General features: G+C 40.3%; 1 long non-coding RNA gene across 3 annotated transcripts in view; it reads right to left on the reverse strand.

Annotated features, from left to right (window-relative positions):
- Positions 1 to 16,148, reverse strand: part of LOC139039882 (uncharacterized) — a 100,443-nt gene extending 84,295 nt beyond the window's left edge. Inside the window, exons 1-2 of one of the 3 annotated variants that reach the window (XR_011493130.1) lie at positions 15,749 to 16,148; positions 4,481 to 4,586 (exon numbers count right to left, since the gene is read on the reverse strand). This is a non-coding gene — a long non-coding RNA (uncharacterized lncRNA). Of the gene's footprint in view, positions 1 to 4,480; positions 4,635 to 15,748 lie in introns of all 3 variants that reach the window. The other 2 variants (XR_011493129.1, XR_011493131.1) reach the window with 2 other exon arrangements.
- Positions 16,149 to 16,368: the final 220 nt, after the last annotated feature.

Consider the following 16,368-nt stretch of genomic DNA (forward strand, 5'->3'; position numbering starts at 1 on the left):
AGGGTGAAAGCTAGGAAACTGTGGTAGGGAAAGGCAGATACAAGTTTTTGGTAATATTTTAGTTCTTGGATTGGGTGATAGGTACACAGTATTCATTATATTATCATGCTTGATAACTAATATTGATGTTATACATAATCTTTTGTATATATCAATTTTTTTAATTACAAAAGACATTCTGGGGTCAGGTGGGTTCGGTTTTGAGGGTGGGCAGAGGACGTCTGGTGGGAGCACCACATGCTGACGGGTTAACTCTGTTGACGATATAAAATACTGAAAGAAGAAGGAGTATTTAGCACTACTTTCTGATTCTATAAAAACATCTTTCTATCTGTTTCTTCTAACCCTATTTCTGCATATTTCGTAAGCTTTGCTTCTCAAAAACTCCTTGCAAGGTTGGGCTGGCCCAGTGGCACAGTGGTTAAGTTTTCACACTCGGCTTCGGTGGCCCGGGGTTCACCGATTCGCATCCTGGGTGCGGACATGGCTCTGCTTCTCAAGCCATGCTGTGGTAGGCATCCTATATATAAAGTAGAGGAAGATGGGCATGGATGTTAGCTCAGGGCCAGTCTTCCTCAGCAAAAAGAGGAGGATTGGCAGCAGATGTTAGCTCAGGGCTAATCTTCCTCAAAAAAAAAAGCATTAGGTGAATGATTGATGGGGAACTGGACATTCATGTGGTACTAAAGGAACACCACATAGATTCTTCTTGACCACAAATGAGGAACGTGACTGTCCATCCAAAAGATCAGCCTGCCATCCCCTGATGTCTCCTGAGGATACGTATACAAAGTTCACAACAATGCTTCTGACATATGCTAGCCACAAAATGTATATATGAGTAATCACAAAAGAAGACATATGAATGACCAATATGCACATGAAAAGATGCTCAATATCCCTACAAATTAAAAGCACAATGAGAGATACCACTGCACACCCAGTAATGGCTAAAGCTAAAGTCAGCCAATATTAAGTGTCAGAGAAGATGCGGAGTAACTGGACTTCTCATACACTGCTGGTGAGAACATAAGGCACAAGTAATTAGGAAAACACTTGGGCAGTTTTTAAAAGAGCTAAACATATACTACCCACATGACCCAGTAACTCTACTCCTAGATATTTACTCAAGAGAAATGATTTGTTTGCATAAAGATATATATAAATATTTATAGCAACTTTATTCACAATAGCTAAAACCTAAGAAACTCAAGTACCTGTCAAAAAGTAATGGTTTAGGGGAGAAAACACACTTTTCCTCTACCTTCTTAGATTCAGTGGCTGGGGCCTGCAAATTAAACTAACAAAAGAAAGATTAATAGGAGGAAAAAACCAGAGTTTATGCGTATACACATGGGAGAACTCAGTCATGAGTAACTCAAAGGGGTGGTTAGAAATTGGGCTTATATACCATCATAACAAAGGGTGATAATTGTGGAGAACTGGCAAGACAAAGGAAAGGGAGGTTGGGCTTCTAGGGGCGGTAAATTGTGGGAAAGTAAACATATGGGGAAAAATAATGGAAGATGAAGGGTATTTTAGTAAGATGTGTTATGCAGACCCATCGCAGTGCCAACTTTCTGTCTCCGGTGATAAGGGTTGTTTTTCCCCTCCTGATACAGAAGGAGGCGGGGGGAACACCTTCACAAAGAGAAATTTAGGAAATTTATGCCCTGCTTTTAGACAGACAAGAGGAGGACAGAGAGTTCTTTCTGCATCTGTGGTTTCTCAATTGTATTAAAATAATCCCTATGCCAAAGTGGCATATTTTGAGGTGGCATCTTCTGATCCCCTTCAATGGATAAACAAAGTGTAGTGTATCTTGACAATGGCATACTACTCATCAATAAGAGGAAACAAACTCCTGATATGCATGACATGGATGCCTCTCAAAAGCATTATGCTGAGTGAGAGAGTACATTCTATATGATTCCATTTATATGAAATTTTCCATTTATATTTTCTTTCTAGGAAAGAAAAAATCTCATTTCTAATGATAGAAAAGAGACCACTGGATTCCCCTCCAGGGGTGGAGGACATTGACTGGAAAGCTAAAGGGGGTCGTGGAAAAGCTTTTTATCTTGATTGTGGTGTTGGTTACACAGATGATACATTTGTCAAGACTCCTCAACTGTGTACTTAAAATGTGTGTATTTTATGTAATTATTCCTCAATAAAGTTGGTTAAAAAATATTAGCAAACTGAATCCAGCACTGCAAAAGATAAAACAAACTCATTCAAAATAAAACAAACAAAAAACTCTCTTGACCAAGTTAGTTTTATTCCATACGTAAAGATTAGTTTAGCACTAGGCAAACAGTTAACATCATTTACCACGTTAATAAAGGAGAAAAAACATGATCACCTATAGAAAGAACACTTGATAAAATTCAGCAACCATTCATTTTTTTTTTAATTTGTCAATCTAGGACCAAAAGGCAGCATCCTTATCCCGATAAAGGGGACCCACAAAAAAACCTGCAGGAAGGTTTTAGTTAGTATTAGCTGTAAATACACATACAGGCGCTACCATTTTATGGCTAATGTGATTCGCTCCACAATTCAAGCAGCATTGTTGAACCTACGCAATTCCAGATCTGGGCTGCAAAGAGAGAAAATTTATAGATCCTGACCTCAGGGATACCAAAATCTGGTGATGGAGTCTTAAACATAGTCACTTAAGAAACGTACTCATTTGAAGTGAGATCTAAACATATTCATTTTCAATACAAAGCAACATGTGATTAATACCAAGTGGGTGATGTCTTTAATTCACTGATGAATATTTGTTGAGTGCAAGGCACTATGCCTGGATCTGAGATACAACAAGGAACCAGAGAGTTAGGAGACTCGTTTTTTTTTTTAGTGAAATCATGTCATGTTCTAAGGATTTAAATTGTCGTACAGGAGAGGTAAAATTGTCTTCTTATAATTATGTAATTGTCTACATTTGTGTTTCTCATTCAAGAACTGTATCATGGAATAGGTTTTCCCCAAGGCAGAGTCTCATGAAAAATTCAACAATTTATTAAGAACTGGGAATTTTCACAGCAAAATGAAGAAACGTCTTATTTCTGATTTAGGGTATAAAATAAATTATTAATAAAGACCCATAGAATCGTTTTCTCAGAAGAACAATGGGAAGAGGAAAACAAAGATCAGAAACAAAATGGAGAGAAACTGGCCTCTCCAACCAGAGCACAGGTTAAAACAAATGAAAGGAAATTGCCAGCCTTGGTGTCTCGTGAATAATCTTATGTTAATCTGCTCCAGCCTCTTCTGAGTCTCTTTCTCTACTTAGAGAATTATGCTCTTTTTAGAAGAGCCTAATTACTGGGCTCCAATCATTTTGCCTTTACCTGTCCTTCTGGCTTCTTCCCTCCAGGACTTGGGTGGAAGCTCTCTGTAAGATGACCAGCGAGACCCTAATTGGCCAGTGGCCTCTTGGGCCTAAACTCTCGGCTAATTTCATAATTGGCATTCCTTCTGTTGCCCCTCTCTTCACTTGGCTTTTGTGACACCTCTCTCTCCAGGTCTCCTTCAGCCTCTTCAAACGCTCCCCTTCCGTCTCCTCGCTCCCAGAGGGAATCTCAAATATCGAATGGCTGCGGCCACCATTCCACAATGATGTGTCCCACACCTAAGGGGAAATTATGCACCTGCTCTTCAGGAGCCTGCTTCTGCTCCAGGAAAAAGCCCCCTCCGCATGCTCAAAACTGAATGTACTGTCTCTCTCTTGCCAAACCTCTTCCTTCGCCTGTGCTTTTCAATATAACATCACTGCTCACCCGAATGCCAAGGCGCTAACCTCAGAATCCACCTCAACGCCTCCATCTCCCTGCCCACTGCCCACTGCCCACTGCAAGTTGTCTCCAGTCTGCCAAGTCTGCTCCGGAGCGTCAAGTAAATCTGGGCGCTCCTCATCTGTTGTTGTTCTAGTTAAGGCTTCATCCTCTCTCACATGGACTGTGGCTGCTGGTCCACGGCCTCCAGTCTCTTGCTTTCACCCATCCTGCCTCCCAGGTGATCTTTTAAGACACAAATCTGCTCATGTTACTTTCCCGTCTGCTTGAACCTCTTGACGTTTCTCCAGTGCCAACAGATTAAAGCACAAATTCCTTAGTATAAGGTATAAGGCTTAAAAACCTGGACTCTACCTATGTTTTCAGCTTTATTTCATACTTCTTTTCTCCATGTTGCATCCCCACACAAAATACATATGCACACCTGCTTCCCCCACACCCACATGATGCTACTGCCTACTGAACTCTTTGATACTTCCCGAAGACACCTTTCTCTTGTCATCCCTCCATGACTTTGCACACGTGAGTCCTCTCTCTGGAGTGCCCTTCTCTCACACTCAGGGTCGCCGGATTTAGCAAATAAAAACATAGGATGCATGGAAGGATTTGAATTGTCCTACATGTCTGAAGTATAGCATATATATACACCGTGTTAACAAATTCACCTGTGTACTCACCAGTAAAATTGGGCTGGCACTCAACTCCAAGAGCATTTCTTCATCACCAGAGCAGGTCAGAATGTGGCCTCTTGCTTTATGTCACAGAAATGCACGTCTGTCTCAGCTGTGGAGGTTGTTTCAACAGCTGCTATTATTCAGTGCTAAGATGAGCCTAAGAGATTCATGTGCATTATCATTATGCCTTATCATGTTAATTGTCCTATAAGGTAGGTAATGTTATTAATTTTCACTTTATAGATGAGGAAAACAAGGCATGGAGAAGTCACAGAACTTGGCCAAGGTTATATAATGAGTGGGGGAGCACCGGCATTTGAACCCAAATAGTCTCGCTGCACAGCCCACACAAGTAATCTTTGCACTTCGACAACTACTTATGTTTGCATAGTACTTTGAAATTTATGGAGCTCTTTTTTCTTTTTCTTTTCCTTATATGACATCTTAGAAAAAATATAATATGACCAAGACTGATGTACCACCATCCAAAAGAAATACAACACAAATAAATCTGAAGCCCTTAACATTCCCTTCCTATAGCACATATCGTGTTCAATTGCTGCTTGTCCTTCCAATTCACATATGTGTGGTATACAATGTATAATATTATTTCATATTTTTAACATACTATTGTTATATTGTGTGTATTTGTCAGCAATTTGCATTTTTCTATCTTATTGTATTTTGGAGACTTATCTAGGTTGATACGTGTAGTCTTATTCATTTTCACTGCTGTATAATATTTCAGTGAATGACTATATCATTATTTATTCATTCATTTTCTTGTTAGTGAATATTTTTGCCATTTCTGGATTTTTTTTCTTGCTTTGGCTTTCATTTGGGGGTCGGGGGGGCGTTTGGTTAGTTTTGTTTGTTTGCCTTTTATTAGCTAGAAATAAACACTACTATAAAATTCTTGTACATGGCTCCTCATGCATACATGCAAGAATTTCTCTTTAGTTAAGTACTTAAGAGAGGGATTTCTCTTAAGAGTATGTGCGTTATTATACTGGAGGTCCTAGACAATGGAGTAAGACAAGAAAAAGAAAAGGTGCAAGGATTAGAAAGGAAGAAACTAAACTGCCAGTATTTAGTCAATCTGATTGACTATATAGAAAATCCAAAATTTATTGGCAAAAATTTAACAAGGAAGCTCAACAAAAATGGCTAGATATAAACTCAACATTCGAAAATCTGTTACATTCTTATACTATAGCAAGAAAATAATTAGGAAATATAAAATTTAAGAATAATTAGGAATAAATTTTATAAGAGATGTATAGGGACTTTATGAAGAAAATCATACTATATTCATGAATAGGAAAACTCAATATCATAAGAAGTCAGTTTCCCTCAAAGTAATCTGTAAATTCATTGCAATCCCAATCATAATTCCTACAAGATCACCACAGACTGGGAGAAAATATTTGCAATGCATATATTCAACATAGAATGCATATGTTGAATATATACAGAGTCACACTAGACCAAGTAAACATAAACAACAAAAAAACCCAACATAAGAATATAGGCAGTATGCATGTGGTGGTGTAAAATGCGTCCACAAAGTTTGCCCATACTCCCTTCAAAAGATAGAGCTAATTCCTCTCTCCTTAAGTGCGATCTGCATTTTTGGTAACTCACGCCCAAGAAATAGAATAAGATGGAAATGATAGTGTGTGTGTAATTTCTAAGACTAAGTCATATAAGGCATCATGACTTTCTCTTTGCTCTCCCTTGGATTACTTGCTCTGAAAGATGCTGACTGCCATGTCATGAGGACACTCAAAGAACCCTGTGAAATGGTCCATGTGGCAAGAAACTGAGGTCTCGTGTCAAGGAACTGAGGCCTCCAGCCAATAGCCATAAGAGTGACACATCTTGAGAGCAGATTCTCCAACCCCAGTCAGGTCTTCAGATGACCACAGCCCCAGCATCTTGATATCTTGACTAAAACTTCATGAGTGATCCTGACACAGAACAACGTAGCTAAGCCACCAGATTTCTAGCACTCAGAAATATGAGATAATAAACTTTTGCTGTTTTAAGCTGCTAAGTTTAAGAGTAATGTGTTCTGCAGTAATCGATACGAATACAGCAAGATGTACGTTAACAGCATAGTGAGAAAAGGCACAAATGCTGAGCTATCCGGATTCAAATTCTGGCTTCACTGCTGACTAAGCATGTGACTATGGGAAGTGACTAGCCATGTGACTGCCTCAGTGTACTCATCGGTAAAGAAGAGATCATAATAGCATCTCCTATAGGACCACTGTGAGGATTAAGTGCGCTGGTGAAAGCAAAGCACCAGAAGAGGATCTGGCACAGGGGAAGCGTTCGAGAAATGTTACCTGCTGTTACGGATTCACAAAAGAGTAAATCTGAGTGTAAGCTAAATGCTCAGCCTCATCGGAAACTAGGGAAACAAATTATGAGACACTATCTGTTCCCCATAAAATTGGCAAAAAGTATAAACTCTTAGCTTGAGTGACAGCCATATGCACATGCTCACTGTGTGATAATTTACCTAGATCTGGATGTCTGATATGAGCACTTTTTTGGGCTATATGTTATACAATTCAAAAGTTAAAAAAAATGAATAACGCAAGGCACGCAAAAATCCAGTCCTCTCCCTCACTCTACCCTTAACCCAGAGCATATCTGTCAATAGCAAATGTTGGTGGAGATGTGAAACACGAGAGCTCTCATATCTTGCTGGTGGGAGTATAAATCAGTTCAGCTATTTTGGAGAGCAATTTGGCAATATTAGCAAAGTTGAAAATGCGTAAGTAAGGTTTTTCCTGAATAATAAGACATAGATTTGCACTACCCATTTTTCTGTGTCTTCTTTAAACTTTCATTTCTGTTAAGATGTTGAGTTGGGAGAGGGGAAGCATTCAACAACAGTCCTAAAATTTTGTAACCCTGAACACGTTTATATTCTTAAAAATTCCAGCGTAACAGAGAGAAATGATCATTCTGCTTACAGCCTCAGGGACAGCATGTAAAACATGCCTGGCATGCTGGGCACTCTGTATGTGCCTCTGAAAAGGAGAATTCCTAGATAAAACAGTAATCAGGACTTAAAAAAACCAGAAGGACTCAAAACCTGAAACGGAATTAAGAATGAGTTATCTTAGGGCCAGTGAAGCAAATGGGCGAGGGGATTGTCTTATAATTAATCCAGGGTTTTTTAATATATGTATATATTTTACATAAAGTATATATAACATAAAATCTGCCATTTTAGCCATTTTTAAGTGTACAGTTCAGTGGCATTAATTACATTCACAATGTCACGCAACCATCACCATTATCTATTTCTGAAACTTTTTTATCACCCCAAACAGAAACTCCTAAACAATAACCTTTAAGCAATAACTCTTCCTCCTCACTCCCCCAGCCTCTGGTCACTTCTGTTCTACTTTCTGTCTCCATGAGTTTGACTACTCTAGGTACACGAGTGGAATCATACAATATTTGTCCTTTTGTGTCTGGCTTATTTCACTTAGCACAATATTTTCAAGGTTCGTCGTGTTGCGGCACATGTCAGAACTTCATTCCTCATCATGGTTGAACAACCTTTCATTGTATGAGTAGACCACATTTTGTTTATCCACTCATCTGTGGAGGGACACTTGGGTTGTTTCCACCTGTTGGCCATTGTGAATAATGCTGCAATGAACATTGGTATACAAGTATCCGTTTGAATCCCTGTTTGTGATTTTTTGAAGTATATACCTTGGAGTGGTGTTGCTAGGTCATATGGTAATTCTATGTTTCGATTTTTGAAGAATAGCCAAACCATTTTCCACAGTGGCCACACAAATTTTATATTCCCACCAACAATGTACAAGGGTTCTAACTTCTCCACATCCTTGCCAACACTTATTTTCCATTGTTTATTGTTACTATTATTATTATTACTAGACCCATCCTAGTAGGTATTAAGTGGTATCTTATTGTGCTTTCTGATTTGCACTTTCCTAAAGTTGCTGATGTTGTGAATCTTTTCATGTGTGTATTGGCCATTTGTTTGTCTTCTTTGATGAATATCTGTTTAAGTCCTTTGCTCATTTTTTAACTGGGTTGTTTGTCTTTTTCTCGTTTAGTTTTAGGAGTTCTTTATGTATTCTGAATATTAAACTTTTATCATATATATATGACTTGCAAATATTTTCTCCCATTCTGTAAGTTGACGTTTCACTTTCTTGATAATATCCTTTGATGCATTAAAAGTTTTACCTTGTGGAAATACCATATGACCCAGCCATCCCACTACTGGCTATCTATCCAAAGAACTTGAAATTAGCAATTCCCAAAGTCTCATGCACCCCTATGTTCATTGCAGCATTATTTACAATAGCCAAGACATGGAAACAACTGAAGTGCCCATCAACTGATGAGTAGATAAAGAAGATATGGTGTATATATACCATGGAATACTACTCAGCCGTAAAAAAGGATAAAATCATCCCATTCACAACATGGACGGACCTTGAGGGTATTATGTTAAGTGAAAGAAGCCAGATAGAGAAAGACAATCTCTGTATAACTCCACTCATAGGTGGAAGTTAAACGTGTAGACAAAGAGAACAAATTAGTGGTTACCAGGGGAAAGGGAGGGTGGGGGTGGGCACAAAGGGGGAAGTGGTGCACCTACAACACGACTAACAATAATGTACAACTGAAATTTCACAAGGTTGTAAACTATCATAATCTCAATAAAAAGTTACCCAAAAAAAGGTGGTATTTTGATGAAGTCCAATTTATCTTTTTTTTCTTTCATTGCTTGTGCTTTTGGTATCATATCTAAGAATCCATTGTCAAAAACAAGGTCATGAAGATTTATCCCTGTATTTTCTTCCAAAAGTTTTATGGTTTTAGCTCTTAGATTTAGGTCATTGATCCATCCAGTACTTTTGATAGATAAAAGTAAAATCTTCATTTTAAAGTTACAGGGAAATCATATAAACTATCTAAAATCGTTTAAAAGAAAATCAGAAATAAAGTGAGATATTTTGGAATCTTCTAGTCTTCATAGTCTCCTTTCCTGACGGAATATTTGCCTTGTGTCAGCAGCAGTGGCTGCATGTGATCTAGGGCTGGTTGTGGCATGCCAAGGACTTTGGACTTTCTCCTATAAGCCCAAGCTGAAGCTTGAAGGAGTAGGTCTTCCCCAAGCTGTCAAGGGAGGGGAGAGATTTCCATGAATAGAGATCAACAGGCACAGAAGGAACCTAGAAAGATGGGCAGGCTAAATTTGAGGGGCTTGATGTGGTATGCCAAGGACTTTGACCTTTAACCCATAAGCAATAGAATATATATAGCATTATATCTCTGAACACAGAGGTTGGATGCTCCAGAACTCAAAGACACAGAGATGTCCAATATATTGTAATTGTTCTGGTAAGGATGACATTTTCGGTTTGTTTTGTTTTGGTTTGTTTAAGTTTATTTTTTTATTGAGGTAACATTGGTTTATAACGTTATATAAATTTCAGGTGTACATCATTATTTCAATTTCTGTGTAGACTACATCATGTTCACCACCCAAAAACTAATTACCATCTGTCCCATACACATGTGCCCTTTTACCCCTTTTGCCTTCCCCCCACCTCCCTCCCCTTTGGTAACCACCAATCCAGTCTCTGTATCTATGTGTTTGTTTGTTGTTTTTATCTTCCACATATAAATGAAATCACATATTTCTCTTTCTCTGACTTATTTCACTTAGCATAATATCCTCAAGGTCAACCCATGTTGTCACAAATAGCAAGATTTCATCTTTTTGATGGCTGAGTAGTATTCCATTGTGTGTGTGCATGTGTGTGTGTGTATACACCACATCTTCTTTATCCACTCATCCATTGATGGGCACAAGTCTTGGCAGTTGTGAATAAAGCAATGAACATAGGGGTGCAAATATCTTTTTGAATTAGTGTTTTTGTGTTCTTTGGATACATACCCAGGAGTGGAATATCCGGATATTATGGTAGTTCTCTTAGGATGGCATTTTTGATAGCAAATAGTAAAGCTCAGAACCTGCCATGGTAACTGGAAAACTAGATCACCCAAAAGAGGTTTGGAAGGACTAGGTGGGCCTGGAGTCACCCCAAATGTTAAGTGAATAGACTCAACTTACCTCTCCTGAGAGAATATGATCCCTTGGGCTATGGGAGAAAACCAGTAGGGCAGGAGCGACTGGACCACCCACAACTAGCTACCTGAAATGAAGTTGGTTGTGAGTTCCAGTGTCCACCCCCTAGGTTGCACAGTAAAGACAGGGGTAACATCCACCCCCCTGGGTTCACAAAGTGAAGATAGCCAGTAAAGTGCTTGAGGGTCAAGGAAATACTCAGATTTATTCTCTTAGTCAGTCAGTCTTGCAACAAATTTTAGTGAGCACCTCAGTGCAAGAAACTGAGACTCAAAGGTTGGGGAAAAAACACCCCAGATGTGTTTGTTCCTCTCAAAGAGGAGGTGGTGTTCCATCCAGGTGTTCAATGGGGAAAGACGACGTAAGAGTGAAGAGCGTTGTGCTATAACAACCAAATTGAAGGTCAGCAATCCCATAGGTAGTGAATTTTCAGCCAAGACCTGAAAGCTGAGAAAGGACAAAGAAAGGCCAATGGGACTAAAGAGCATTTCAGGCAACAGGAATAGCATGTGTGAACTGGAGGTTGAAGAGATCATTGTCCTTCAGAAGAACGTTCAAAAGCTCAAGATAATTAGAACACTGAGTACGAAGAGCAGGGATAGAAAAGATTTCAGTAACAGCAGATGCCATACCAAAACTTTTAGCTTAGGTGAATGGAAAAGCATTGGAGGACTTGAAGGTGGGAAAATGAGACTCTGATTTGCACTGTGAAGAGATGTCTCTGGCTGCAAAGTACAAGACAAAGAAGATGTGGCTGTGCATTTGGCTTTGGCAAGCCGGTCATGGTGATCTCATTCCCTTTTGCCAGGACTGGTCTGGCAGTGGACATGTGACCAAGTTCTGGCCAATGAGACATAAAGTCTCATGCGGAGCTTCTGAGAAAAATTTCCTTCCATTGGGGGGGCGGGAGGAGATATGCTCCTGCCAAAATTCTTTACCTGAATCCTATCATGAAGAACATCAGGAAAAACCCACATCGAGAGACATTATCGAAACAACTGACCTATACCCAGGGACCATGTGGGAACAAGCGTGAAGATGAAAGCTAACATGCTGAGGAAGGTGGAATGTAAAGGTGGAAATCATCTGGGTTCCTAACAACTGTGTTTTGCTACTGAATTAACCAATCCTGGATCTAACTTCAACCAGAATGAATGTGGTTTACTGTTTAAGTCAGTCCCAAACTTCTTCATTGCATAGCACATATTAAAATGTGCTATTTGTACGACACACTGGGGTAAGCAGATGAGGATGGTCATGGTTAGAGGTAACTGTCCCCAGGGGCTCCAGGCCACCCCAGGCTCTCACCTCGTTGCCCCAAGGTCTAAGGGGATCAATATCTCGGAGTACCAGTAACCTACCTGCTGCACACTCTGTCCCCAGGCACACTGGTTGGCCAATGCTGGCTTAAGCCACTGTTAGTTGGGCTTTCTGTTCCTTGTAGCTCAAAGCAGCCAACCATCTGACCGATGACTGAGTCAATGCTCTCTCCACTCAGTAACCCAACCTGAAAAGCCAGGAGTCATCCTGCACTCACTCCTGTCCTTCACCCCCACTTCCCTTAGGTTTGTGCTTATACCTCCTTGAAATCTCCACATTCTTCACCCCCACTGCTATGGTCTTCACCTGGATGACCACAGTGGCCTCAAATCGCCCTACCTCCAATCTTCCTGGCCTTTAATCCATCCTAACGTGGCCAGCGAATGCTCTAAAATGCAGCATTCCTCAGACTACCACTCTCCTTTAAGTCACTGCAGGAGGCCACCTGTCTTGTGTCGTGATCACTTGTGATGAGCGCCACAGAGAAACCATTAAGACGAGAAGGAGAAGACTAAAGTATGCTGGCGATTTGCTATTTAACATAAGGTAGAATATATCCAAATTTGTCCCAACAATGGTATTTGTTTTTCATTCTGACATGCTTTTTTGAGGGATAGGAGTTAGAGAAAGAACACCGAGAATTTCTGCAGCAACAATTTACGCTTCCATCTTGAGCACTCTGTAAGTGGGGGTGGAGGTGAGATGAAGGGAATGATTTTAGCCTTGAAAAAAGGAACGCTTTCTGTGAGCTAGGAGTGAAAGAGAAAAGGATGGATAAATATCCAACGAGTTGAAGAAAGAATTTGAAACATCTAAACTTAGGAAGGCTTAATCTTTTCAAAACAGTAGAAGCTGTCTTTGTATTGAGAGAAGGTATACTGGATATCTTGTTTGACCTCCAACCTTTATCCTTCTCTGAGCCTACAAGGCTGACCTTAGGAACTAAGTCAACAAGACCCTTTCCTCCACATCAGGATGGGATCAGCCAATGGGAGACCTCGACAGGAGATCAGGGCATGGAGGAGATTGAGGCTGGGTATTTTTCCCCCAGCTCCTTCCGTGCCAGGCACCAAGAGTTGGGTGTGTATCTGTACCAAAGGCCACAAGATGCTGCCAAGGCCACCTCTCCATGTAACTACCCTCCCAATGTTCTGGTAACCATTCCCTCGTGTTGTGCCTTTGGGACCATGGTGGTAATATCTCTCCTGCTGTCACTACCTCCAGGATACTACACTATCACCCACTGGTTTCCTTAAATCCTGCAAAGATCTTTGTAAGTAATTGTCTTATTAAAATCTCCTCAAATTAGTCAGTTCAAGAGTGTCATCCGTTTCCTGCTGGGATCTCCAAGGATATTGAGTCACAGAATGGGATTTGGGTCAGACTGCAAGAGAAAAGAAAGTTTGAAATGGCCAAAATGAAGAATCTTATAGGCATTTACTAGGTAAGCCCATGAATACATGACACACATGCCCTCATCCTCCCTTACATCTTTTGGGACAGAAAATATTTGAGAAACTGGGGATTTATTGGACTGAAAGCACCAATTAACAATAAATCTAATTTTTATCATTATTAATCAATAATTATATTATTATTAATATAATATGGTAATAATTATATTATCAAATTATTGACCACCAAATGATCGATATTTTTCACTATGTGCCTACCAAAGTTAGCTATGAGTACACACTTTTCTCTGGTTTTGTTTCCTCCTCATCTGTAACTAGATAATCTCTAAGTTCCTTTATGACTTCAGAATTCTGTGATGATGTGATTACAATGTTGAACTCAGAAATAAACAAAAATGGGGGAGAAAGAGGAAAGAGAAGTAGAGATGGCAAGGAGAAGCCAAGAGAATATTCTTCATGTGTAGACGTCTGTACTTTCTCCACAAGTCTTTGCTGACAACCCCAGCCCTGAATAGCTTCTCTTCTCTAAATGTTGATAGCACAAGCGATCTGTGTCACAAAATCCAGCACTCCCTTATACGTTTTATGCCACTCTCTTATCCCTAAACATAGTATAAACATCAGTTTACCCTTGTCTTTATGCCTCCCCACCTGGCCACAAGCTCATCAAGAGTAGATCCTACACAATATATTTCTGTATCCAGTGCTACCACAGCCCAATATATTTTTGCAGATATTCAATGTATATTTAATGAGTTGAAATGGTGAATGCATACTGACTGATTTCCATGTGTTTCTGCCAAGAACCTTTCCCACACACTTTAATTTTCATTTGCTTTTGTTTTTGTGGATATGTTTTTACAGGAGAAAAAATAGATGGCATTTTGGGGCTGGAGCTATTTTCTCCCAATTCGCAAATATTTGTATTTAGAGAACTGGTATATTAGGGTAAGCCAGCATGCGGTTACAAAGAGACCCAAAATTTCAGTGCCTTAACACAAAGAAGCCCATTGCTCAAGTAACACAGATTATTCCTTCACAGTTCTGCAAAGCAGACGTCCAGTGGGCTCAGCTGATTCCTCACTCTGCATCCCGCGAGTCCAAATTCGAGCTGTCAATCAGCCTGGGCTCTCACCTGGAAGTTCTGGGGGAAAATTTGCTTCCAAGCTTATTCACGTCCCAGTCTCCTTGCTGGCTGTCAGTCAGTCACCTTTTAGCTTTTAGGGACGTCCCTCCAGTTCTAGCACACAGTCATGTGACCCCCTACCTCTCAGGACCAGCAACGGTGCAGCAAATCCTTCTCGTGTTTGGGATCCCGCTGACTTCTCCTTCTGCTGCATCTCTTCTGCCTCTAGCCAGAGAAAGTCCTCTGCTTTTAAGGGCTCATGTGATTAGATTGGACCCACCTGGGCAATCTATGGTAATTTCCCCTATTTTAAGATCTGTCACCTTGGTTATAACTGCAAAGTCCCTTTTGCCATAAAACATAACATTCACAGGCTCAAGGGATCAGGGTGTGGAAACATTTGGGGGACCATTCTGCCACCACATGTGGTGTGTTTTTATACCCATGCCACACACTATTCTGGGTGCTTTACATACACCAGCTGATGTAATCTCCACAAAACCCAATGATTTGGCACTTTGAATATCATAAGCATCTTACAGGTGGGGACCAAGGCAAAAGAGGGTAAATAACTTGCCCAAGGTCACACAGCTTGTAAGTGGCACTGGTGAGCTCCAAACCCAGGGACCCTGGCCCCCAGTCTGTGCTCTTGACCACAACACCACACTCCCTCTAATGATGCTTCTGCAGCAAGAGCACATGTAGTCACAGAGCATCAGAGGACCACGGATGGTTCAGATTGCCAAGGGCATCCTGGGCTCAGCCAATATAAATTCCTGACTGTTTTTCTTTTCATACTCAACAAAATTATATTTTCCCTAAAATTCTCCTTAATACAGTAGTTGTTTAACTAAACCTACATCAGCCTTACATTTACAAAAAACCAACTTGTCCAGAAAGGCATTTATTAAAGATTAAACCAAGTATACTAATTATTTACTTAATCTTATATAAAAGAGCAATTTCCTAAGAAACATGTTTCGATGTGCTGATTGTAAAGAAATTATAAAATCTGGCCTTTAAAACATATGTGATGACTGCCCCAAAATTAAGGAATCTGTTTCTGGGGTCAAGGGAAAAATTGTCTAATACTTACAGATGGTCAAAAGAGATTACTAGACATCATTTCAGTAGAATTCTGGCGTAGCATACTATTTTAGTTATCCATTACTGAGTAAAAAATGAACCCCAAACTTAGCAACTTAACAGATTTTTTTCTCCCGTGGTTCAGGACTCCAAGAGAGGCTCACCTGGGTGGTTCTGGCTCAGCTTCTCTCACGGGGTCACAGTCGAGGTGACAGCCTGGGCTTCAGTTATCTGGAGGCTTGACTGGAGCTGAAGAATCGTTTTCTAAGACGGCCCATCCACCAGGCTGTTGCAGGAGGCCTCAGTTCCTCTCTGGTGGTCACCAGAAGGCCTCCGTTCTTTACCATCTAAGTCTCTCCATAGCGCTGCTTGCGTGTCTGTTTAACATGGTAACTGGCTTCTCCCCGAGAGAGTGATCTGAGAGGAGGAGAACGAGGAAGAAGCTGCAGCTACGTGGGAGAAGTACTCTCTGACTCCTGTTACATGAAACACTCAGAATAGGCAAATTTTTAGAGACAGAAAGTAGATTCATGGTTGCCTCGGTCTGGGGGGCTTGGGAGGAAATGGGGAGTGACTGCTAATGGGTGCAGGGTTTCTTTTTAGGGGGTGATGAAAACGGTCTAAAATCGATTGTGGCAATGATTGCACAACTCTGAATGTACTAAAAACCATTGAATTGGATACTTTAAACCAGTTAAGTATATAACATGAATTATATAATTATATCTAAATAAAGCTGGAAGAAGAAGAGGAGGAGGAGGAAGAAGGGGTTCAAGAAGGGGGA

Source organism: Equus asinus, chromosome 12 (assembly GCF_041296235.1).
Source record: "Equus asinus isolate D_3611 breed Donkey chromosome 12, EquAss-T2T_v2, whole genome shotgun sequence".
Lineage (NCBI taxonomy): Eukaryota > Metazoa > Chordata > Mammalia > Perissodactyla > Equidae > Equus > Equus asinus.